At 36.2% G+C, this 24801-nt stretch overlaps 1 protein-coding gene across 2 annotated transcripts in view; it reads left to right on the top strand.

The window, feature by feature from the left end:
* Positions 1-24801, top strand: part of MTHFD2L (methylenetetrahydrofolate dehydrogenase (NADP+ dependent) 2 like) — a 148689-nt gene that overhangs the window by 27121 nt on the left and 96767 nt on the right. The window lies entirely within an intron of this gene.

Below are 24801 nucleotides of genomic sequence, written 5' to 3'. Positions count from 1 at the left end.
TTAGCCTCCATGTGTTTGTCTTTTTTACGTTTTTTTCCCTGTAATTCATTTCTAATCTCATAGCGTTGTGGTCAGAAAAGATGCTTGATATGATTTCAATTTTCTTAAATTTACTGAGGCTTGATTTGTGACCCAAGATGTGATCTATCCTGGAGAATGTTCCGTGTGCACTTGAGAAGAACGTGTAATCTGCCGTTTTTGGATGGAATGTCCTATATATATCAATTAAATCTATCTGGTCTATTGTGTCATTTAAAGCTTCTGTTTCCTTATTTATTTTCATTTTGGATGATCTGTCCATTGGTGTAAGTGAGGTGTTAAAGTCCCCCACTATTATTGTGTTACTGTCGATTTCCTCTTTTATAGCTGTTAGCAGTTGCCTTATGTATTGAGGTGCTCCTATGTTGGGTGCATATATATTTATAATTGTTATATCTTCTTCTTGGATTGATCCCTGGATCATTATGTAGTGTCCTTCCTTGTCTCTTGTAACATTCTTTATTTTAAAGTCTATTTTATCTGATATGAGTATAGCTACTCCAGCTTTCTTTTGATTTCCATTTGCATGGAATATCTTTTTCCATCCCCTCACTTTCAGTCTGTATGTGTCCCTAGGTCTGAAGTGGGTCTCTTGTAGACAGCATATATATGGGTCTTGTTTTTGTATCCATTCAGCCAGTCTATGTCTTTTGGTTGGGGCATTTAATCCATTCACGTTTAAGGTAATTATCGATATGTATGTTCCTATGACCATTTTCTTAATTGTTTTGGGTTTGTTTTTGTAGGTCCTTTTCTTCTCTTGTGTTTCCCACTTAGAGAAGTTCCTTTAGCATTTGTTGTAGAGCTGGTTTGGTGGTGCTGAATTCTCTTAGCTTTTGCTTGTCTGTAAAGCTTTTGATTTCTCCATCAAATCTAAATGAGATCCTTGCTGGGTAGAGTAATCTTGGTTGTAGGTTCTTCCCTTTCATCACTTTAAGTATTTCATGCCACTCCCTTCTGGCTTGCAGAGTTTCTGCTGAGAAATCAGCTGTTAACCTTATGGGGGTTCCCTTGTATGTTATTTGTCGTTTTTCCCTTGCTGCTTTCAATAATTTTTCTTTGTCTTTAATTTTTGCCACTTTGATTACTATGTGTCTTGGCGTGTTTCTCCTTGGGTTTATTCTGTATGGGACTCTCTGCGCTTCCTGGACTTGGGTGGCTATTTCCTTTCCCATGTTAGGGAAGTTTTCGACTATAATCTCTTCAAATATTTTCTCTGGTCCTTTCTCTCTCTCTTCTCCTTCTGGGACCCCTATAATGCGAATGTTGTTGCGTTTAATGTTGTCCCAGAGGTCTCTTAGGCTGTCTTCATTTCTTTTTATTCTTTTTTCTTTAGTCTGTTCCGCAGCAGTGAATTCCACCATTCTGTCTTCCAGGTCACTTATCCGTTCTTCTGCCTCAGTTATTCTGCTATTGATTCCTTCTAGTGTAGTTTTCATTTCAGTTATTGTATTGGTCATCTCTGTTTGTTTGTTCTTTAATTCTTCTAGGTCTTTGTTAATCATTTCTTGCATCTTCTCAATCTTTGCCTCCATTCTTATTCCGAGGTCCTGGATCATCTTCACTATCATTATTCTGAATTCTTTTTCTGGAAGGTTGCCTATCTCCACTTCATTTAGTTGTTTTTCTGGGGTTTTTTCTTGTTCCTTCATCTGGTACATAGCCCTCTGCCTTTTCATCTTCTCTGTCTTTCTGTAACTGTGGTTTTTGGTCCACAGGCTGCAGGATTGTAGTTTTTCTTGCTTCTGTTGTCTGCCCTCTGGTGGTTGAGGCTATCTAAGAGGCTTGATGGGAGGCTCTGGTGGTGGGTAGAGCTGACTGTTGCTGTGGCGGTCAGAGCTCAGTAAAACCTTAATCCACTTGACTGTTGATGGGTGGGGCTGGGTTCCCTCCCTGTTGCTGTGGCGATCAGAGCCCAGTAAAACCTTAATCCACTTGACTGTTGATGGGTGGGGCTGGGTTCCCTCCCTGTTGGTTGTTTTGCCTGAGGCAACCCAACACTGGAGCCTACCCGTGCTCTTTGGTGGGGTTAATGGCAGACTCTGGGAGGGCTCACGCCAAGGAGAACTTCCCAGGACCTCTGCTGCCAGTGTCCTTATCCCCACGGTGAAACAGAGCCACCACTCGCCTCTGCAGGAGACCCCCCAACACCAGCAGGTACGTCTGGTTCAGTCTCCCCCAGGGTCACTGCTCCTTCCCCTGGGTCCCGATGCACACATTACTTTGTGTGTGCCCTCCAAGAGTGGGGTCTCTGTTTCCCCCAGTCCTGTCACAGTCCTGCAATCAATTCCCACTAGACTTCAAAGTCTGATTCTCTAGGAATTCCTCCTCCCTTTGCCGGACCCCCAGGTTGGGAAGCCTGAGGTGGGGCTCAGAACCTTCACTCCAGTGGGTGGACTTCTGTGGTATAAGTGTTCGCCAGTCTGTGAGTCACCCACCCAGCAGTTATGGGATTTGATTTTACTCTGATTGCGCCCCTCCTACCGTCTCACTGTGGCTTCTCCTCTGTCCTTGGACGTGGGGTGTCCTCCTTGGTGAAGTCCAGGGTCTTCCTGTCAATGATTGTCCAGCAGCCAGTTGTGATTCTGGTGCTCTCGCAAGAGGGAGTGAGAGCACGTCCTTCTACTCCGCCATCTTGGTTAATCTCTCCATCAATCTTTTGATGTAGGTTGTTGGGGAGGAAAGTTTCCTCTTCCCTTCTAGGTTCTTCTGGCTGGTGACCTGAGATAGATTCACAGGAGAAAAACAAACAAAAGTTTAATAACATGTGTACTTGGGAGAGACCCAGGAAAACTGAGTAACTCGCCAAAATGGCTGAAGCTTTCACCTTAAATACGATCTTCAGCTAAAGACAAAAGAAGATGTTGGGTGTAGTGGTTTGGGACTTCAAAGGGGAGGAAAGCAATTCACCTGGAGATGCAAAAGCAGATGTTTGCTTGGCCATGCAGGGGCAATGGGACACAGAGTGGACTTTGATGTCTAGGCGCTGCTGAGTTTCCCCCAACACAACTAGTCCATTTTCTTTGCAGATATTTCTGGAGATACCTCTATTCTGGGAATAGGTCCTTTATCTAAATTCTTTAGACAGCTAGTGGGGAGGTAAAAACACAGACTTACTGAGTCTTCTGTTTCTTAAAAATAATCAGCCTAAAATAATCCTCATGCCAAAGAGACATTTTGGGGTGGCAAATTGTGCTTCCCTACAAGATCCAAGTCTCTATGGAACCTACTGTTTGGAATTTTGTGTTATCTTCTGGCATTAATAATACCTATGAATCACTGCCTATAATTTTCAGTTTGAGATAAAACTAAGTGAAAATTCATCTATATTTTTAAAGTGTCTCCCAGTGTTCATGGTTGTCTTGTCCTTATCTAAGTCATTACTAATTCTTTTTAATTCTCGAGTCTTTTGAGAACATTCAACTTAGTCTTCATAGATGTAACAACTGTTTGTACTGTTTTAATTAAATCACATAATTTACTGTGAAAGAACTGGCAAAAACAGGTTGAGAAATACACATATTTGTCTCTTGATTATCATGAAACTCTACTGGTAGGTGCAGGAGTAGTTTATTAATTACATTCTGATATTCTTTCAGCAAGCCCTGGGCATCAACCTGCATGCTTTAAGAAGATGTGGAACTCATTAGTCATTTTGATAGGTTGTGTTGGGGAAGGGCAAATTTCCCCTCTATCTCTCTTGAGTTCTGTGGCTGGACTACTACACAAGACAGATTAAAAGGAGAAAAAGAAACAAAATTTAACTTATGCACATGGAGGTCCCACAGTCATGTGACCTAGGAAGTGGCCAAAGCAGGCAGCTTTTATACTTTTTAGACAAACAAACAATAAATTTGTGACGAATTCACAGGACAAAGAAAATTAGGCTTTGGGTGCTTAATTAGTGAAGAATCTAAGCAGAGTTTGAGTTTGGGATGGTAAACTAAAGGAGTAACAAGTTTTGTTTATATAAGTTTCCTGCCCCAAATTCCCTATCTCTGGAAATCAGGGTGTCCTTCTACCTTCAGATGCAAGGAGTGCACCTTTCATGAGAGATTGATTTCCTACTTTCAAGGAGACAGAGAGGAGGGTCAGAGTGTCCCTCTTACAATGGCTCTTTCTTAAGTAACTAATTCAAAATAATTAATATGCCATTGAGGCGTATTTTGGGATGGCCTGCCCTGAGCCCCAACAGTTGGCTATGTGCAAGTAGATTGAAATAGCCTCTCTCTGGTACATGTCTTATAAGATTGTTATAACGAACCAATGAAACAATAAGCAAATGAACAAATGAAATGATTCTAGTCAATTACATCTCCAATTTTCCATCATTTTGTTAATAATCTGGATTCCAAGTTATTTCATGATTAGAAGTCAGAAATTATTTTTCACAATTAGGACAATATCTTGAGCAACAGAAATTCTAAATTAGAATTATAATTCTGGTGTTGGGATACAAGCTTGCATAAGGATTAAACAGAATGTGCAAGCAGTTTTCATGCATCTCATTTGGGTAAGAAAGCAAAGAAATGAGAGAGAATTCTGTCCTATTTGATGGTAATGAATCTATCACAGGCTTAAGCTCATGCTTTTGTTCAGGAGCTGTGTGACTTTGGTCCAGATTGAAAGTACTCAGGATAAAATTGTGTGTCCACAGTCACATGGTCTGGCTGTTTGTCCTGTAGCTGGTCCTACACCTAGGGAGAGATGAAACAATCATATGTGAATGCTTCCCTGCTCCTTTCCTAACTGTGCATAGATTCTGTCAGTATCAATAAGTGATCATTTTGTCAAGGCCAGAATGATGTCTGCTATTCGTGTTGTATATATTTTTCTCCTAATTACGTATTATTTGCTTTTAGCTTTTATTGAGTTACATCTATTAAACTTGTATTAAAAGTTATATCATTTGTAGAGTATGTCAACTGAAGAAAAATGCACACCCTAAAAGTTGAGAGTTAAGTTTTATTTGGGGACATTACTGAGGACTGTAGCCTGGGAGACAGCCTCTCAGGTAGCTCTGAGAAACTACTCCAAAGAAGTAAGGAAGGAGCTAGGATATCTAGGAGTTTTTGCTGGCAAAAAAAAAAAAAGGTAGTTGAACATCAAAAGATTACTGCTAATCACAAAAAACAGACATCTCAAGTTAATGATTTTAGTGATTTTCTATGTATGGGAAGATGCAAAAGTCTGGGCTCATTGAAATTATTCCTTAGATATGCATCTTAACTATCTAGGGTCAGTATCCAGAACACAGAATGTTTCCTGTTTTTCTCCATCCTGAATTACCCTCAGGGTGCACTGTTAGGCAGGGGGTGGGGTGACTACAGTGGTTGATAGCTTGATGATGGACAACATTTGTTGTTGACTGGAATGGCAGGCAACATTCCCTTTCCACAAGTATGTGTCAGTTTGTAGTGTTAAAAATAAGGTGGAATAATGGTCTTTAAAAATTGGGAACCAGTGACATTCTTTTTCGACTAAAGCAATGAAAGGGAAATGATAATGTCCACAAGCTTGAAGCACACTGGAAATTTGCTCTAAATGTTTGTTGTAGGGTGGTGTTTGGTACAGGGTGAATTTGGTTTAAAAGGGTTTAAATTATATGAATTATATGAAAGCATTCAGATGTAACTCTAGAAAACAGCAATCACTCAATTAAATTTTAATGTGGTTTTTTACAACTACTGCTCCATGATAACTATTACTAGTATTAGTAATGGCAATTTTTATCATTTATTATTGCCAGACATTGTTATAAAGTGCTTTATATACAAGAAATCATTTAACACTCCAACAACCCTTAACAGTAGGTACATTTTTTTTGATCTGTGGTTTATAGTCGAGGAAACTGAACTGAGAAACTTGTGTAAGGTCACAACAAGTGAGTAGCAGAGAAGTACCAGGAGACCCAATTATAGTATTCTTTCAATCATAATCACAGTCCCACAACTGAGACTGCAAGTCAAGCACCAAGAGAGGTGCTTACTCACCTTTTTGTATTTTCTTGCTTTCTAAGAAATCTACCTCTCATCTATTTCTGGGAAGAAAATTATTAGGTAGAATGGGAAAACTTATTCTATCTTATCTATCTTTTTCTAAAATAGTTTTTCAAATATTTCCCTTCATTTATCTAGTTTGAAGCCTTTGAGGTTTAACGTCTTCCAATTTATGTAAGAGGATTGAACAGAGAAATCAGAATGAATTACAGGATTAAAGGATTAAATATGGAGAGGGCGAGTAAGAAAAGTGAGAATTCATGGTGTAGATATAACAAAGACAAAATTTCTAGAATTTAGTAGGCATAAAAATGTGGATATTGACCTAATTAATGCATGAAGATATGTATATTTGTCTAAAACTTGATTCTTCATTTGGAGAAAAAAGGTCTTGCTATAATTGCTCTTCTTGAGAGCTTATGGAATTTATGTATGCAGAATACTTTTTACTCTATATTTAATGTTCTTGACCAGAGTGGGAAATTTTCATCACTCTGGACTCCTCAGTTTTTGTAGAGCTTCTTTTCTGTTTATTTCTAAATAATTTCTAAATTAGACTTGACCTTTGTTATAGCTCCCCCCCTTTCTTTATGGAGAAAAATGATTCCACATAGAGTATTTCATTGCTTTTTAGTAATATGTTTCTTCCACTAGACTATTAGTTCCATCAAAGCAGGGGGAATTGGAGTCAGCATTTTTATTCCACCTTGCATCATGGTAGACTCTTAGTGAATGTTATTGCTGGAATGAATGAACCCTGTAGTTTCACAGCTATTGCTTTGTGTGTATGTGTGTCATTGAAGGTTCATCCTTCTACCTATTCTGCTACATCTAAGAGAGTAGTGTGTAAGTTCTGTCACTGATCAAGATTTGGTGAGGATCTTATACCCCCATACCCTTGAAGGCTTCCTAAGTGATAGTATTTATTATACAAAGGACATGCTAGGAAAATGTACATTTTATTACTTGAATAGGACTTTAGCCTCTGACCTCTTAACTACATTGATTATCTTTCAAACATACTGGGACTTACCTTTCCAACTTTTAGGCCTTAGCTTAAATGCCACTGGCTCAGGGAGCCTTTCCCAGCCCATACCTTCTAAAATTACTTTAATTCTGTCAATTCCTATGTTAGATCTGCTTTTTTCTATGGCAGACAAATAAAGTACTCCAAATATCCACATGTTCCCTTACATTTCCCAACTTCTCCTAGGTTGGGGCCATGTGACTTCTGGTTACTGGACTGTGAGAGAAAGTGACTTTTTTTTTTTTTTTTTTTTTTGTTGAAATTTGAGTCTCAGATTTTTTTTTTTTTTTTAATTTTATTTATTTATTTATTTATTTATTTTTGGCTGTGCTGGGTCTTTGGTTCGTGCGAGGGCTTTCTCCAGTTGCGGCAAGCGGGGGCCACTCTTCATCGCGGTGCGGGGACCGCTCTTCATCGCAGTGCGCGGGCCTTTCACTATCGCGGCCCCTCCCGTCGCGGGGCACAGGCTCCAGAAGCGCAGGCTCAGCAGCCGTGGCTCACGGGCCCAGCCGCTCCGCGGCATGTGGGATCCTCCCAGACCAGGGCTCGAACCCGTGTCTCCTGCATTAGCAGGCAGACTCTCAACCACTGCGCCACCAGGGAAGCCCGAAAGTGACTTTTTTGAGCCACTTCTGGACTGAGATGGTTAAAAGCTATGTGGCCCCCATCCCGTCTCCCCCTTTTGTTGCAGTTTTCATGAAAGCTACGTGTTGTAGATGATTGCCAGTTATGAGAAGAAAGGAAGTGGGATTCTTTTTTTTTTTTTAAACTTCGGATTTATTTATTTATTTATTTATTTATTTATTTATTTATTTATTTATGGCTGTGTTGGGTCTTCGTTTCTGTGTGAGGGCTTTCTCTAGTTGTGGCAAGTGGGGGCCACTCTTCATCATGGTGCGTGGGCCTCTCATTATCGCGGCCTCTCTTGTTGTGGAGCACAGGCTCCAGACGCGCAGGCTCAGTAACTGTGGCTCAGGGGCCTAGTTGCTCCTTGGCATGTGGGATCTTCCCAGACCAGGGCTCGAACCCGTGTCCCCTGCATTGGCAGGCAGATTCTCAACCACTGCACCACCAGGGAAGCCCCAGGAAGTGGGATTCTTAACAGAGGCTTACGTGAGTAAGAAATAAGTATCCTTTCATAAATGATTGGGATTTCAGATTAAAACACACACACACACACACACACACACACACACACACACACACACAAATGTGATGAAAACTATAAACACACAGATCTAAGAAGCTCAACAAACTCCAAGCCCATAAAATATGAAAAAACTATACCAAAAACACAAAAATCAAATTGTTCAAATGCAGTGTGATAGAAAAAATGTTGAAAGCAGCAAGAGGGGGGGAAATGTCACATTATATACAGAGAAACAAAAAGAAGGAATTAGCAGATTTCTTGTCAAAAACAATGTAAGCAAGAAGACAGTGAGTAGAACATCTTGATTTTTAAAGTACTGAAAGAAAAAAAAACTATTGATCATGAATTCTATACTCAGTGAAAATATCTTTAAAACCTAAAGGCAAAAAAGCATTTTTTACACATTTAGGAAGAGTAGAATCCAGACAGAGCTGAAAACAATCAACAGCACACCCACACTATAAAAAATGGAAGTCCTTCAGGCAGAAAGAAATGATACCAAATGAAAATATGTATCTAGCCAAAGGAATGAAGAACAATGGAAATTGTAGCTACATGAGTAAGTATATCTGATATTTTTCTTATTAGTCAAATAATTTTAGAATATAATTGGTATTTATCCCAAAATAAAAACAATTTAATGTGTGGTTTGTAGCATGTACAACAATAGCACAAAAGTCAGAAAGGAAGAAAGGATATTATTGTAAGATTTTTATTCTATATGTGAAGTGATATATCACTTGAGGGTAGACTGAAATAAGTTAAAGCTGCATACTATAAAATCACAAGCAGATACAGCCACTATGGAGAACAGTATGGAGGTTCCTTAAAAAACTAAAAAATAGAACTACCATATGACCCAGCAATCCCACTACTGGGCATATACCCTGAGAAAACCATAATTCAAAAAGAGTCATGTACTGGGCTTCCCTGGTGGCGCAGTGGTTGAGAATCTGCCTGCCAATGCAGGGGACACGTGTTCGAGCCCTGGTCTGGGAGGATCCCACATGCCACGGAGCAACTGGGCCCGTGAGCCACAATTACTGAGCCTGCGCGTCTGGAGCCTGTGCTCTGCAACAAGAGAGGCCGCGATAGTGAGAGGCCCGTGCACCGTGATGAAGAGTGGCCCCCGCTTGCCACAACTAGAGACAGCCCTCACACAGAAATGAAGACCCAATACAGCCATAAAAAAAAAAAAAAAAAAGAGTCATGTACCAAAATGTTAATTGCAGCTCTATTTACAATAGCCAGGACATGGAAGCAACCTAAATGTCCATCATCAGATGAATGGATAAAGAAGATGTGGCACTTATATACAATGGAATATTACTCAGCCATAAAAAGAAATGAAATGGAGTTATTTGTAGTGAAGTGGATGGAGTTAGGGTCTGTCATACAGAGTGAAGTAAGTCAGAAAGAGAAAAACAAATACCGTATGCTAACACATATATATAGAATCTAAGGGAAAAAAAAAAAAAAGGGTCATGAAGAACCTAGTGGCAAGACGGGAATAAAGACACGGACCTACTAGAGAATGGACTTGAGGATATGGGGAGGTGGAAGGGTAAGATGTGACAAAGTGAGAGAGTGGCATGGACATATATACGCTACCAAACGCAAAATAGATAGCTAGTGGGAAGCAACTGCATAGCACAGGGAGATCAGCTCTGTGCTTTGTGACCACCTAGAGGGGTGGGATAGGGAGGGTGGGAGGGAGGGAGATGCAAGAGGGAAGAGATATGGGAACATATGTATATGTATAACTGATTCACTTTGTTATAAAGCAGAAACTAACACACCATTGTAAAGCAATTATACTCCAATAAAGATGTTAAAAAAAAAAATCACAAGCAGCTGCTAAAAAAAACCCCACACAGCAAAGAGTTATAGCTAATAAGCCAGTAAAAGAGATAACATCCAATAGTTAAAAATGTTCAAATTATTCTAAAGGAAGAAAGAAAATGGGGGAACAATAGATTTAATCACATAAATGTAATGTATATAATCCAGTTAAATGTCAGAGGTTGTCAGATTGAATAAAAAACAAGACCCAACTATATGGTGCCTACAGGAAATACATTTTAAGTATAAGGATCCAGAGAGGTTAAAAGAAAAAGGATGTAAAAGACACACTATATTAACATAAATCAAAAGAAAGCTGGAGTGGTTATGTTAATAGCAGGCAAAGTATATTTCAGAGCAATGGATACTACCATGAATAAAGAAGGTCATTCCACAGTAATAAAGGAGTCAGTTTATCAAACAGAAATACCAACCTCAATTGTTTATATACCTAAGAAGAAAGCATTAACAAAAACTAATAGAATTGTAAGGAAAATAGACAAATCCAAAATTATAATCATAGATTTTAGTACCCCTCTCTCAATAACTGAGAGAACAAGTGGAGAGAAAATCAGTAAGAACAAAGATTTGAAGTAGAATATCATCCAATTTGATCTAATTGACATTTACAGAACACTCTCCCTGCAAACAACAGAATACACATTTTTTTTCAAGTTCACATAGAACATTTACCAAGAGATAACATATTCTAGGCTATAAAACAAATCTCAAATATAGAAGGATTTACATTACCTAAAGCATTTTCCCTCACCACAATGGAGTTAGATTAAAAATCACTAGCAGAAAAATATCTGGAAAATTTCCCAATATTTGGAAAATAAATAACATCTAAATAACCCATGTGTCAAGTAAGAAAATAAAAGGGAAGTTAGAAATCACTTTTAACATTTCAATGAAAATACAATATATCAAAATTTATGGTATGCTGCTAAAAAATTACTTAGGAGGAAATATATAGCACTAAACACCTATCTTAGAAAAGAAGAAAGGTCCCACATCAATAACCTCAGCTCCCACCTTAAGATACTAGAAAAAGAAGAGCAAGTTAAAGACAAAGTAAGGACAAGAAAGGAAGTAATAAAGATCAGGGCAGAAATTAATGAATTAGAAAACAAAATAATAATGAAGAAAATAATGAAATGAAAGCTAGACTATCAGGGAAAAAGGAAGATACAAATTACCAATATCAGAAATGAGAAAGATCACTATAGATTTTACAGATATTAAAAAGATAAAAGGGAATATGTTAGACAACTTTATCCCAGTTAATTTGGCAAATTAGAGGAAATGGACTACTTTCTTGAAAGATACACACTGCCAAAGTGCACGCAAAAATAAATAGATAACCTGAATAACTCTTATTAAAAAATCGACTTTGTAGTGAAAATCCATTCCACAAAGAAAGCTCCATGTTCAGATGGCTTTACTGGTGAAGTCTACCAAATATTTAAAGAAAAAATAATATTGAAGAGGCGGAAATACTTCCTAAGTCATTATATGAGTCCACCATTACTCTGATACCAAAAAACAGGCAAAGGCATTAGAAGAAAGGAAAACCACAGAACAGTATCTTTCATGAACATAAATGAAAAAGGATTAGCAAAATTTAACAAATAAAATCCAACAATATATAAAAAGTATCATTCATCATGACCAAAATTCATCATGACTTTTATTACAGGAATGCAACATTGGTTTAACATTAGAAAATCAAACAATGTATTTCACCACATTAACAAACTAAAAATGGAAAATCATATGATTATCTCAATAAATAGATTAACTTTTTGGTAAAATTCATTGATTCCTGATAAAAAGCTGTCATATAACTAATAATAATAAAAGGGAACTTCCTCAAGCTGATAAAGGACACATATAAAAAATTCACAGCTAACATCATAGTTCATTATGAAAGACAGTATTTTCCTCTTATGATCAGGAAGAAATCAAGAATGTCCATTCTTATCATGTCTATTCATGGAGATTCTAACTGACACAGAAGGCAAGGCAAGGGAAAGAAAATAAAAAGCAGATAACATGATTGTCTATGTAGAAAATCCAATGGAATCTAGAAAAAAAAAAGCTACTAATACTAATAAATGAGTTTAACAAGATTGGAAGATACAAGATTAATATGCAAATATCAATCTCCATCCTATGTATTAGCATCAAATATCAGATACTGAGATGAAAAGAGACATTTAAAATAGGATCAAAAATGTGAAATCTTCAGGCATAAATTTGACAAAAGATGTGAGAACCTGTGCATTGAAAACTACAGAACATTCCTGAGAGAAATTAAAGAAGACCTAAATAAATCAATATATTATGTTCATGGGTTGGAAGACTAAATATTGTTAAGATGTCAGTTATCTTCAAATTAATTTGTGGATTCAAGGCAGTCCCAATTAAAATCCCAGCATACTTTTTTGTAGCAGTTGATAAACTGATTGTCAAATTCATATAGAAATGCAAAGTACCTAGAATAGTTAAAACAGCTTTGAAAATGAGTTATATTGTTGAAAGAGTAATACTTCCTGATTTTAAGACTAATCAAACGTCTTAAAATCAAAGGATACAAACTTTCAGTTATCAAATAAGTCATGGGGATGTAATGCACAGCACAGTGACTAAGATTAATAATACTGTATGGCATATTTGAAAGTTCTTAAGAAAGTACGTCTTAAAAGTCATCATAAGAAAAAAATATTGTGACTATATGTGGTGAGGGATGTTAACTAGACTTACTGTGGTGATTATTTTGTAATATATGTAAATATTGAATCATTATGTTGTACATCTGAAACTAATATAATGTTATATGTCATTTATACCTCAATTAAAATTTATTAAATAGACTAATTATAAAGCTACAGTAATCAAGACAGAGTGGTATTGGAATCAGGATAGAGAAACATCAATGGGCAAAAATTAGAATTCCACAAATAGATCCACATCTATATTAACAACTAATTTTTGACAAAGTTGGAAAGACAAATTAGTGCAGAAAAGATGTGCTTTTCAATAATGGTGCTGGAACAATTGGATTGCGTATGAATATGAAACAAGAACTTGATAAATTAGATTTCATCAAAATTTAAAACTACTGCTTTTCAAAAGATACTATTAAAAGAATGAGAAGATAAGGCAGATGAGAAGAAAATATTTGCAGAGCACATATTTGATAACATATGTATATGTGGAATATATGAAGTGCTCTCAAAAATCAATATCAGGAAAATGAAAACAACCCAATTAAACAAAGCCCAACTCTAGCCGGAATAACATAAATCCTCTTGTCCCTAAAACAAGAAAAAACTGAACAAACTGAAAATCAATACTTTTCTTGACCCATCAGAGAACTGAGGTTGCAAGGCAAACCACCATCCCAAAATCTGGAGAGATAAGAAAATCCAGAAAGTTGCAACCAAGATCTATTTACCTGTACAGAAGCTACTGGAACCATAAACTGATGGAAACAATGTAATTGGGAATTTTGATGAATTTCTGGAAGTAAAGTGTGTACTAGCATAAGAATGAGAAACTCCTGGGGGCCCTAGTCTTGGATGTAGCTTTCAACAAAAAAATGACAAGACATGCCAAAAGACAAAGAAAAACAGTCTGAAGAACCCAAAAAGCATCAGAACAAGATTCACATCTGACACAGATTTTGGAGTTATTAGGAAATTTAAGATAACTATGATTAATATATTAGGGGCTCTGGTGGAAAAAGTAGACAATATGCAAGAACAGATGGGTAATGAAAGCAGAGAGATGGCAACTCTAAGAAAGATTCAAAAAGAAATGCTGAAATCAAAAACACTTTAACAAAAATGGAAAACGCATTGATGGTCTCAACTGTAGACTGGACATGGCCAAGAAAAGAATCAGTAAGCTTCAGAATATATAAGTAGAAACTTCTCAAATTGAAATGCAGAGAGGAAAACAAAAAAGACAGAAGAAAACATTCAAGAACTATAGGACATTTTCAAAAGGTATAACATACACACAGTTGGAATACCAGGAGAAGAGAGAACAGGGCAGAAGAGATATTTGAAGTAATAATGGCTAAAACTTTTCAAAATTAATAACAGACACCAAACCATAAAGAACACCAAACAGGATAAATACTAAAAATCATCAAAAGATTTGAACAGATACTTCACCAAAGAAGAAATACAAATGATAAATAAGGACATAAGTAGATACTCAACATCTGTAGTCATTAGAGAAACTCGAATGGAAACTATAATAAGATACTACTACACACCTATTAGAATGGTTGTTATTAGAACTACAACTGACAATACCATATATTAGTGAGGATGTGTTGCCGGTGGAATGCAAAATGGTACACTTTGAAAAATAGTTTGGCAGTGTCCTAAAAATTTACATATATATATTTATTATATGGTCCATCCATTCCATGTCTATGTATTTACTTAAAGAAAGAGATATATGTGTCAATATAAAGACTTGTATATGCATATTCATAGAAGTATGATTTGCAATAGCCAAAAGCTATAAACAACTCAAATATGCATTAACAGGTGAATAGATATTAACTATGGTTTATCTATACAATGGACTATTACCCAGCAGTAAATAAAGGAATGAAATATTGATGCACACTCCAGCTTGGGTGAATATCAAGATAATTATGCTGAGTGAAATTATCCATACAAATAAGAGTACATACTCTGTGGTTCTATTTATATAAAATTTTATGTAATACAAACTGATATATAGTGACAGAAAGCAGATCAGTGGTTATTAGTCTGCTTGGTCTGCTATACCAAAATATCATAGACTGGGTGCCTTAAATAACAAAAATTTATTTTCTCACAGTTCTGGAGCCTGTCTGAGATCAGGGTGCCAGCATGGTTGGGTTAGTGAGAGCTCTCTTCCTGGCTTTCAGACAGACAACCCCTTCTTTCTGTGTCTGCACATAGCAAAGAGAGCAAGCTCTCTGGTGTCTCTTCTTATAAGGGCGCTAATCCCATCATGAGGGCCCCACCCTGATGACTTCATGTAAACCTAATTACATATCATTACATTAGGGGTTGGGGGATTCAACATATGAATTTTGGGGGGACACAATTCAGCCCATAGCAAGTGGTTACAAGTAGTTGGAGGTGAGGGGACAGGAAAGGGAAGGAGGAAGGGATGAGGAAAAGGGGCCTGTGGAAACTTTTCAGGGTGGTGTATATGTTCATTACCTTGATTGTGGTGATGGTTTCACAAGTATATACATACGTCAAAGCCTATCAAATTGTACACTTTAAATATGTGCAGTCTATTATATTCAAATATTCTTAAATAAAGCTGTTTAAAAAAATCTATTAGGAATACAAATAAATGCAATAAAACTATATGGAAAGGAAGTCAAGGGAATGATAAGCACAGGATGCAGGATGAAGTTTACCTAAGGCTGGAGCAGGAAATGAGGTGGGTTCATGGGCGAAATATATGATTAAATATAGACTATTGTCAAGTCCATAACTTTTGTTTGGGGTGGTGGATTTGCATATATCTAGCTTATTATGAAAAATAACTAATTAATAATTTAAAATTCGATTGTGCTTGGACCAATATTGAGATCGTGTCACAAGCCATTCAACCAATTTATGCATTTAAGGTTTATGCAGAGAAAAAGGTCCAGATTTTAAACAATATTTTATTCAAATCCTTTCTAACATGATTTTAGTGTTAATATAGAAACAAAGGCATCCCCACAATATCATTTATCTACTTAAAAAAATTTTCTCATAGGTAACATTTCTATCAGAGAATTTATGTGGGGATGTGGGGGAACAAAGTGGAAAATTCTCCTGCTGTGGTTTATGAAAACCACATGATGGCAGCATCAGGCAAGCAGTGGTTTAAAAAAAAAAAAAAAGTTTAATGGTTTATACTGAAAGCTGAGTAAATCATTTTGATATGATTTACCTATCAGTGGGATTGGTAGGTCCCTGTAGCCATATGTGTGTCTTCCTATTCATTTCCAGATGGAAACCATCCCAAGAGTTATTTTAGTCACTCAGATCTATATAATTACGTCTTTTTGAGCAGTTGCTATCATAAACATACTATATCATGTAACTTGAGATTATTTACTTTTCAAAGTATCTTCAAAATCTGGAATTTCTTGGATCAACAATAGTTACTTCTTTTCTTTTTCATATTTTTCTCTTTTCTTTATCATGATATCCTCATGTATTTTTGAGCGCGTTTAGCTTTGATAAAGAATTTACCAAAATCAAAGGGCCCTTTGAAACATCTGGGTATTTCTTTGTAGAAAGTCTTTCAAGAGAAGTATTTGTATGATTGCTCTCTGACGCTCTTTGTTCATTTACCAGTTCAAAAAATATTTACCTAGAATCCAATCTATTCATATATATGTGTCTGTGATAGTCACTAGGGGAAAGGGGTAGTTAGAAAACAATTTGAGACTCACTGTCCTTGAGAAGTTTGCAAGCAAGTCCCTAAAACACAGCATCTCTTCTTTTCCCTTTTGTGTAAAAGAAGCTCATCAGAATAGACATGCTTACTTATCCAACTGTTTCCTCTATGGAATAGACACTGCTTCAAGTTTAGTACAATGTATTTGACAGAAGTCACCATGTATAGTGTCTAGGAATCCAAGGGCTTAATAGACCAGGGTGTCTTCAACACTACTTCTGAAAAATAAGGCAATTTTTGGATCTCCATCTACTCTTCATATGACTCAAGAAACTCTAAGGGTCAAAGGTAGCAACCATCGCGTGATGTGTAGGTTCCCACTTCATTAACTTTTTTTAATAGCCTATGAAGTAAGCCTGCCTAAGGATGTCCTTGTAGTTTTGTGGCTATAGGAGAAAGAGCCTAAGGAAGGGTAAAGGGCCAGATCCACCCCTTTCTGACCTAGAGAACACCTCCCGCTCCACCTCCAAGCTCTATTGTTTTCTCAGATTTGGGGGGAGAGTAATACAGTGAGATAATAGTCACTTCCCATTCCCTTTTTGTTCTCTTACCCCTTGATGATGAAACAGTTCTAAAATGATATTGGGTAAGTGGTAAGAACTGATAAGTATTTTCTGTCTTGAAACATTGATGTAGAACCCAGAGGGTGTAACTTATATATTGGGTTGAGAACAGTGAACCCAGCTTCCAAAAGTATATCTCTCATTTACTCCTAGAAAATAATTAACTCATTAAGAGGCTGCAGCTAAATAATTTGATTAGGCAGATCTTTATTCCTTTAGAATGTAAGCTCCAGAGGTTAAGAGTTTTGTTTGTTTGGTTAGCTTATATATCCTAAACCCTTAGAACAGTGCCAGGCACATGGTAGACAATAAATATTTAAATATTATAAATACATAAATATTTATTGAGTGAATAAATGAGTGAATTTTTAGAGGCCTTGTCTACACTTGTTCCGAGTGTGGACTTTAATGTATCAGCATAAAGCTTTGCCTGAGGTTTCTTATTTTTCAAGTCCTGAAAGGAAGAAATAAATGAAAAACAAACAGACATGAATCTTTTACATTAAATTTATATCAGAGGATATAAAAGTGCCAAATATCTAATAATGTAGATGCAGCTATTGACAAATCAAAATTTTAATGAAAGCATTTTGGTTTTTCATTGTATTTGAAAAAGATGGATGTCAGAGGTTGTAGAAGGATCAGACATCTTTTCCTTATGTTAGTCTATTCTAATTGTCTGCAGGTTTCCACTCATTTGTCTCAGCTTCTTCATTTATAAATCAAGGGTAATTGTAGTCATTTATTCAACAAATTTCCAAGCACTGTGCTTTGTGCTAGGAATACATCAATGAAAAAAAAAAGAAGACAGAAAGTTCTGCCCTTGCTGAGTAGTAGGAGAGACAGACAACAAAAAATAAACACAATAAATAAGTAATTACTGTATATCTATTAGAAGTTGATATGCTATGGGAAGAAAGAAAAAGTAGAGCATGGTAAAGAGGATTGGGATGTTCGGGGGATGTTCAGGAATGTTATATTTTTATTTTATAGTATTTATTATACAAAGGACATGCTAGAAAAATGCACATTTTATTACTTGAATAGAGTTTAGCCTTTGACCTCTTAACTACATTGGTTATCTTTCAAACATACGGGGGCTGACTTCTTCCCAACCTTCAGGTCTTAGCTTAAATGCCACTGGCTCAGAGAGCCCTTCCCAGCCCTTCTGAAATTTTTAAAATTCTGTTAATCCCTATTTTAGATCTGCTTTTTTCTGTGGCAGACAAATAAAGTACTCCAAACATGCACATTTTTCCTTACATTCCCCATCTTCTCTTAGCAGCTAGGCTTCGGACTTAAAGGGGAGGCAGGCAATTCACCTGGAGGTGGAAAAGCAAATGTTTAGTAGACAAATATTTGCTGGGCCGTGAAGAGATAGTGGGGCACAGAGTGGATTCTGATTTCTAGGTCCTGCCTAGAGTTTCCCCCAGCAACCTAGCCCATATTCTTTGCAGGTGATCTCTGGTGATACCCCTATTCTGGGAACAGGTCTTTTATCTAAATTCTTTAGGCAGTTAAGGGGGAGGTAAAATGAAATCCTCATGCCAAAGAGACACATTTTGGTGTGGCAAATTTTCTCCTTCACAGTATGAAGTAGGGATTGTGGCTCAGTTTGTTTTTTTTCTATATGGCTATCAAATTCTTCAAGTATTATTTGTTGAAAAGACTTTCTTTTTCCCATTGAATTGCTTTTGGCAACTTTGTAAAAAGTCAAATAACTGTATAAGTGTTAGTCTAAAGTTGGGCTTTCTATTCTGTTCCATTGATCTATTTGTCTATCCCTACACTAGCACCACACTGTCTTGATTACTGTAGCTTTGTAGCAAGTCTTGAAGTCAGGTATTGTAAGTCCTTTTTGCTCATTTTCAAGATTTCTTTGGATATTCTAAGTCCTTTGCATAGCCATATAAATTTTAGAATCAGTTTGTCAACTTCTACCAAAAAAACCCTCATAGGATTGTGATTGAGATTACATTGAATCTATAGATCAAATTGGAAGAATTGACATCTTAATATTATTGAGTCTTCCAATACATGAATATGGTACACCCTCCATTTATTTAGGTCATCTGTCAGAAACATTTTGTAGTTTTCATTATAAAAATCATGCCCCCAATTTTAAAATTTACTCCTAAGAATTTTCTGATCTGTGAGTTTTTGTAAACAGAATTATTTAAATTTCATTTTTTAGTAGTTGCTGCTTCTATACAGAAATACAATTGATTTTTTTTTGTATATTGACTTGGTATTCTGTGATCTTGCTAAATTCACTTTATTTATTTTTTGTTTTGTTGTTTTGTATATTCTTTAGAATATTCTGCATAAACAACCATTAGAGTGGCTAGAGAGTTTTACTTCTTCCTTTTTGATCTTTAGAACTCTTTTTTATTTTCCTTATCTTATTACGCCAGCTAGGATCTCCAATAAAATGCTGAATAGAAATGGTGGGGGTGGACACCCTTGCCACCTTCTGATCTTGGGGGAAAGGTTCAGTATTCCATTATTAAGTATAATGTTAACTGTAATTTTTTTTTTTTTTTGGGAATGCCTGTCATATTGAGGACTTCAAGCTTTGCTTTGCCCTTGGTGAGCCACAGCTGCATTCTGTTTAGTTCTCTTAGTGTTAGATGGGCTGCTTGGAGTTCGCCTCTTGTGTGTGTTCTTCAGGGGTCAGTCAGAGATTTGGGAAGAATTTATAGACACAAGTTGAGTCTCCCCTCTGTGGTTTTCTCTTTTCCTGGGTATATCCCTTCAATTTCCAGTTTCTGTAGTAACCCCAAACTTTGTCCTTTGATTCCTCAAGCAAGTAAGACTGCAGATTTCTATCCAAATTCGAACTGTCCTTTGTCTAGAAAAACCTCCAAAATGGAAACACTTTCAGTGATATTCCTTTCAGATGTCCATTCTCTTCCAAATCTGTCTGCTTCTAGTAACTCTCCAGAGTCAGATAGCTGTGTTTTTTTATTTTTAATTTAAAAATTTTACATTTTACATTCCATTTACAGTTATTACAAAATATTGGCTATATTCTCTGTATTGTATGATACATCCTTGATACTTCTATTTTAATATAATTTTTCCAATGTTTACAGTTGTTTCCTGTGAGAAGTTTAGTCTAATGTAAACAACTTCAACATTATCAGACATGGAACTTACATTTTAAAATAATGTGGTTGAAATAGTCCTTACAGAGAATGTGGAAATTAAGCAAAGATTTGAAAGAAGAGAGGGATTTAGCCAAAGTGACAGGTTTTTTTGGAAAGCCTCCAGGCAGACACAAGAGCAGTAACCAAGGTGGGAAATACCTGATATGTTAGAGGAATAGCAAGAAGAGCAGGGTTTTGAGGAAAAGAGTGGTGTAAGCAGACATGCATTTGAGAACAGTGTGGAGGTTCCTTAAAAAACTAAAAATAGAACTACCATATGACCCAGCAATCCCACTACTGGGCATATACCCTGAGAAAACCATAATTCAAAAAGAGACATGTACCCCAATGTTCACTGCAGCTCTATTTACAATAGCCAGGACATGGAATCAACCTGAATGTCCATCAACAGATGTATGGATAAAGAAGATGTGGTACACATATTCAATGGAATATTACTCAGCCATAAAAAGGAACGAAATTGAGTTATTTGTAGTGAGTTGGATGGGCCTAGATTATGTCATACAGAGTGAAGTAAGTCAGAAAGAGAAAAACAAATACCATATGCTAATGCATATATATGGAATCTAAAAAAGTGTTACTGATGAACCTAGTGGCAGGACAGGAATAAAGACGCAGACGTAGAGAACACAGACTTGAAGACAGGGGCGGGGGTGGGGGGAAGGGGAGGCTGGGATGAAGTGAGAGAGTGGCATGGACATATATACACTACCAGCTATAAAATGGATGGCTAGTGGGAAGCTGCTGCAGAGCACAGGGAGATCAACTCGATGCTTTGTGACGACCCAGAGGGATGGAATAGGGAGGGTGGGAGGGAGGCTCAAGAGGGAGGAGATATGGGGATATGTGTATACATATAGCTGATTCACTTTGTTGTACAGCAGAAACTAACACAACATTGTAAAGCAATTATACTCCAATAAAGATGTGGAAAAAAAATAACCTCTGCTATTTTGTGAATAGATTATATGGATGCAAATATAGAAGCAAATAATTAGCTAGGAGAATTAGTTGTTGCAAGAGTTCACAGGAGAGATAATGGCCACTCAAACCAGAGTTGACATGGTGAGGCTAGTGAAGGGCTAGATATGTTTATGAGGGAAGAACCAACAGATTTTTTAATTGATTGGATGTTGCGTGTGAAAGAAAGTGAGGTGTTCAGAATGTCTCCAGGTTTTTCTGGCAAGTAAGGATGATTTCTATATAACACAGAAGGATGGAATTTCCATCAACTGAGTTGGAGAAGGCTATGGGTGAATCAGTTTAATAAGACAAAGTCTGTTCCCTAAAAGGCTCACACTCATAAGTAAGAGAGATACTTAAATAACTAACGTGCTCAACTAACTGAAGTAATGTGGTAAGTGCTTTTTATAGTAGTTCTTTGGGGACCAGAAGAGATAAAAAGTATCATTTCACTTTGTGATGAGGGAACAGCTGAGAAGGGATCAATATATTGAAGAATAAATAGGATGTGAAACAACAGAGAGGAAGGAATTAGTAATGGAAAAATAATCATGAGAAAGAATGTGGAAATGCAAAAATTAATGTTAAGGGCTTGGGGAATGGGACACAGATTGGTGTGACTTGAGGTAAGGATGTGTCATAATGATGGTAGGAAAAGGGATGGGGCACTTGGAGGGAGGGAAGTATAGGACAAAAGATATAATCAAGCTAAAGAACATATTTACTCTGCTCATGAGCTTGCCCTTATCCAACAGGCATTGGGGAAGTGGAAAGAGGTACTTTTGAACAGTAACCTGAAAATCCTTGGATGGAAAATAAACCAGTAATTTGTTTGTTGTCTTTTTGTTGTTGTTGTTGTTACTTGTCCAAAGACAATGAAACATGTTATAAATAAATCACAGAAATATATATTCAATGTTGTAGTTCTAAAGTGTGGCCCCTAAAGACATTCCCTGAGCTGTTCTATTGCGGTATTATGAATTCAATTTGATGACTTTTTTTTCCTGGCATGATTTAATGACTTCTCATAATATTAAATAGATGGGAAAAACACACACTCACAAAGTGAATAATGCCAATTTTCCCTGTTCATTTGGGTAAGATATTAAGTGGTTAGTTGTTTGCCAATGTATTCTATGAATGAAAAATGTTTTATAACCATTGTGAAAAAATTAATGCTATTGAGGCTCATGATTGTTTCTTCTTTTCAAGTCATGGGCCCCAGGGATGAGACATCAGGGGACTTTCAGTAGCTGTCAGTTAAAAGCATGAAATGTATTTATTTCTCTTACTCATTTAACAAAAGGTGCTATAAAATGTTTGATGCTTTTTTGCATGTATTTAGATACATGTTAGTTAATCCAAAAATACTGTTGTTTTTGGAGGTCTAGAAGAAACAGTGCATTCCTTGGGATATTTTAGGATTATCAAAATGTCTTGATTAGAAGGGACAGGGGCCCTTGCTGATATTAATTGTTGAGTGGTATTTAAGATTGATTAATATTTATGATTTCTGTATAACACAGAAAGAAAAACTGGTTTTAGGGCAAACAGATGTGGATTTTAATTCTGGACCCCTCTTCTTAGTAGTAGTTTGAGATTGGCTGAGTCTCAAAATCTTTGAGCTTCATCTTTAAAATGAAGATAATACCTTTTCTATCTTAGCCCTCAGTAACTATGAAGACCAAAGGGGAAACCTATGTGATGGTAACATGAACATTATAAAGCACTGTTTGAGTGTAAGATATACTAACTCATACTATTTCCATACACAGTAGATTACATAATGAAAGGTACATCTTTCCTGGCAAAGGATGTATGTGAGATTTAATCCACTCCTGAGATAACACAGAGTTACATAAAAATGATGTATGAATTGGTGTCCTTGATTTTTATGATCTTAACATTTTTAATCTACTCATATAGGTTTTTTCCTTTTAGGTTAAATAGTAAGCACATTAATAATCAGTTTTTATGTGTTCACTACATCACACCTTTTATATGTCCACACATCTGTCTTTTAAACAAAAATTACTTAATTAAGATAAAATTGTTCTGAAAAGAAGATCTGAGTTGAAGTTTTAAGAATTACGTTAGAGGACAGGTCTATAGTTGCCAGTTTCTAGTGCTTGCCCCCAAATTTTCAGATGCTTACATTTCTTCCTGAGTATTTCAGCTATTGTGTGAGATGAATTGTTCATTACAAGTTAATGTTATTTTTAGTGAGTAAAACAGCACAGACCAGTAGACTGCGAAATTCAGTATAGTTCAGACATATTTGGTAAGAGGATGGCTCTCAAAATCTACAAAAGAACCTTTGTTGAATTCTTTCAATACATTATTGGCCCATACATACAGTAGCCAATTTTGAATTTAGAAATGAACTAATTTAAGCCAGAACTCAATAATGGAGGGTTCAATTACAGTTATTTCTTTTTTTATTTACAAAGCTTTTGATTTTGTTGTAAGAAATATCCATGGCATGAAGCTTCTGCATGAGTTGTAGGTGTCTAAAAACTGAATCATCACCATCATCATCATCATCATCATCATAATCAACCAGATTTAAAAAGGAACCACTATTTTTGTCCTCAAATAGTAAGTTAAATATGTAATTCTAAAAAAAAATTTTTGCTAGAACTTGTATAATCATCTTCTGTCTTCAGAGAAAACAGATGGAGGCTTACTCTGCTAGGACATTATAGAATGAATACAATTATTGAAAGTGACAAACTAATCATTGGAGAGATATTCCAAAGACCCAATTTCTAATTGAATATGATTCATATTATGACGTTTATATATGTAAATGATTTGGTAGCCTAGTAATGGCAAATTGGATCTATTTAAAGTAAGATGGCAGTAGTGTCACGTTTAGCATATAAAAGATCTGAGACATAAGGCATGTCTCTTTGAAAACTGTTTGAACTTGGGTATTGATAATGTTTTAAAAAATTATTTCTAAATGGCATTCATTGTGTAATGCATAAGGAAACTTTTCTATAGCAAATATACCTTTATTCTAATATTTTAGGAATGTGGGTTAATTGTTGGGTTTAGGGTAACCTAAGCTACTCTGCATAGAGTAGTATTAAGAGCCTATTTTATATTTCTATACTTATTACTTTTCAAAATGAGACGATTGGCATCTCATATCTCATTTGATTAGTTCATTACTCAAGTTATGTTCTTTTCCTTTCATAAAGGAAACCATAATGATATTTTGGATTTCAATGTAATAATGCTTCAGGGGAATGATGTGTGTGTGTGTGTGTGTGTGTGTGTGTGTGTTTGCTTTTCTATTATGTCATTTGGTAGGAAGCTAGGCATTAATGATGTCATGGCTATTTTTAACACTAACAAAGACCTTTTAATCTGTAATGCTAACAATATTCAACAGAAGCCTATTCATGGAACTATCTTGTATAGGAAAAACATACATTTAAATATGTAAACTTATAGAGGCAAAGCCTTATCATCTGACTGTTCCCAGATCTCATTGGTATTGTTTGATTTCACAGATTTTTCCCTTTTACCAGGCCAGCCACTTCTGGCCCTGTACTTG

The sequence above is a fragment of the Balaenoptera acutorostrata genome, chromosome 5 (genome assembly GCF_949987535.1).
Source record: "Balaenoptera acutorostrata chromosome 5, mBalAcu1.1, whole genome shotgun sequence".
In the NCBI taxonomy this organism is placed as follows: Eukaryota; Metazoa; Chordata; class Mammalia; order Artiodactyla; family Balaenopteridae; genus Balaenoptera; species Balaenoptera acutorostrata.
Note: the sequence above shows the minus strand (reverse complement) of the source record. Positions and strands in the feature narration are given on the sequence as shown.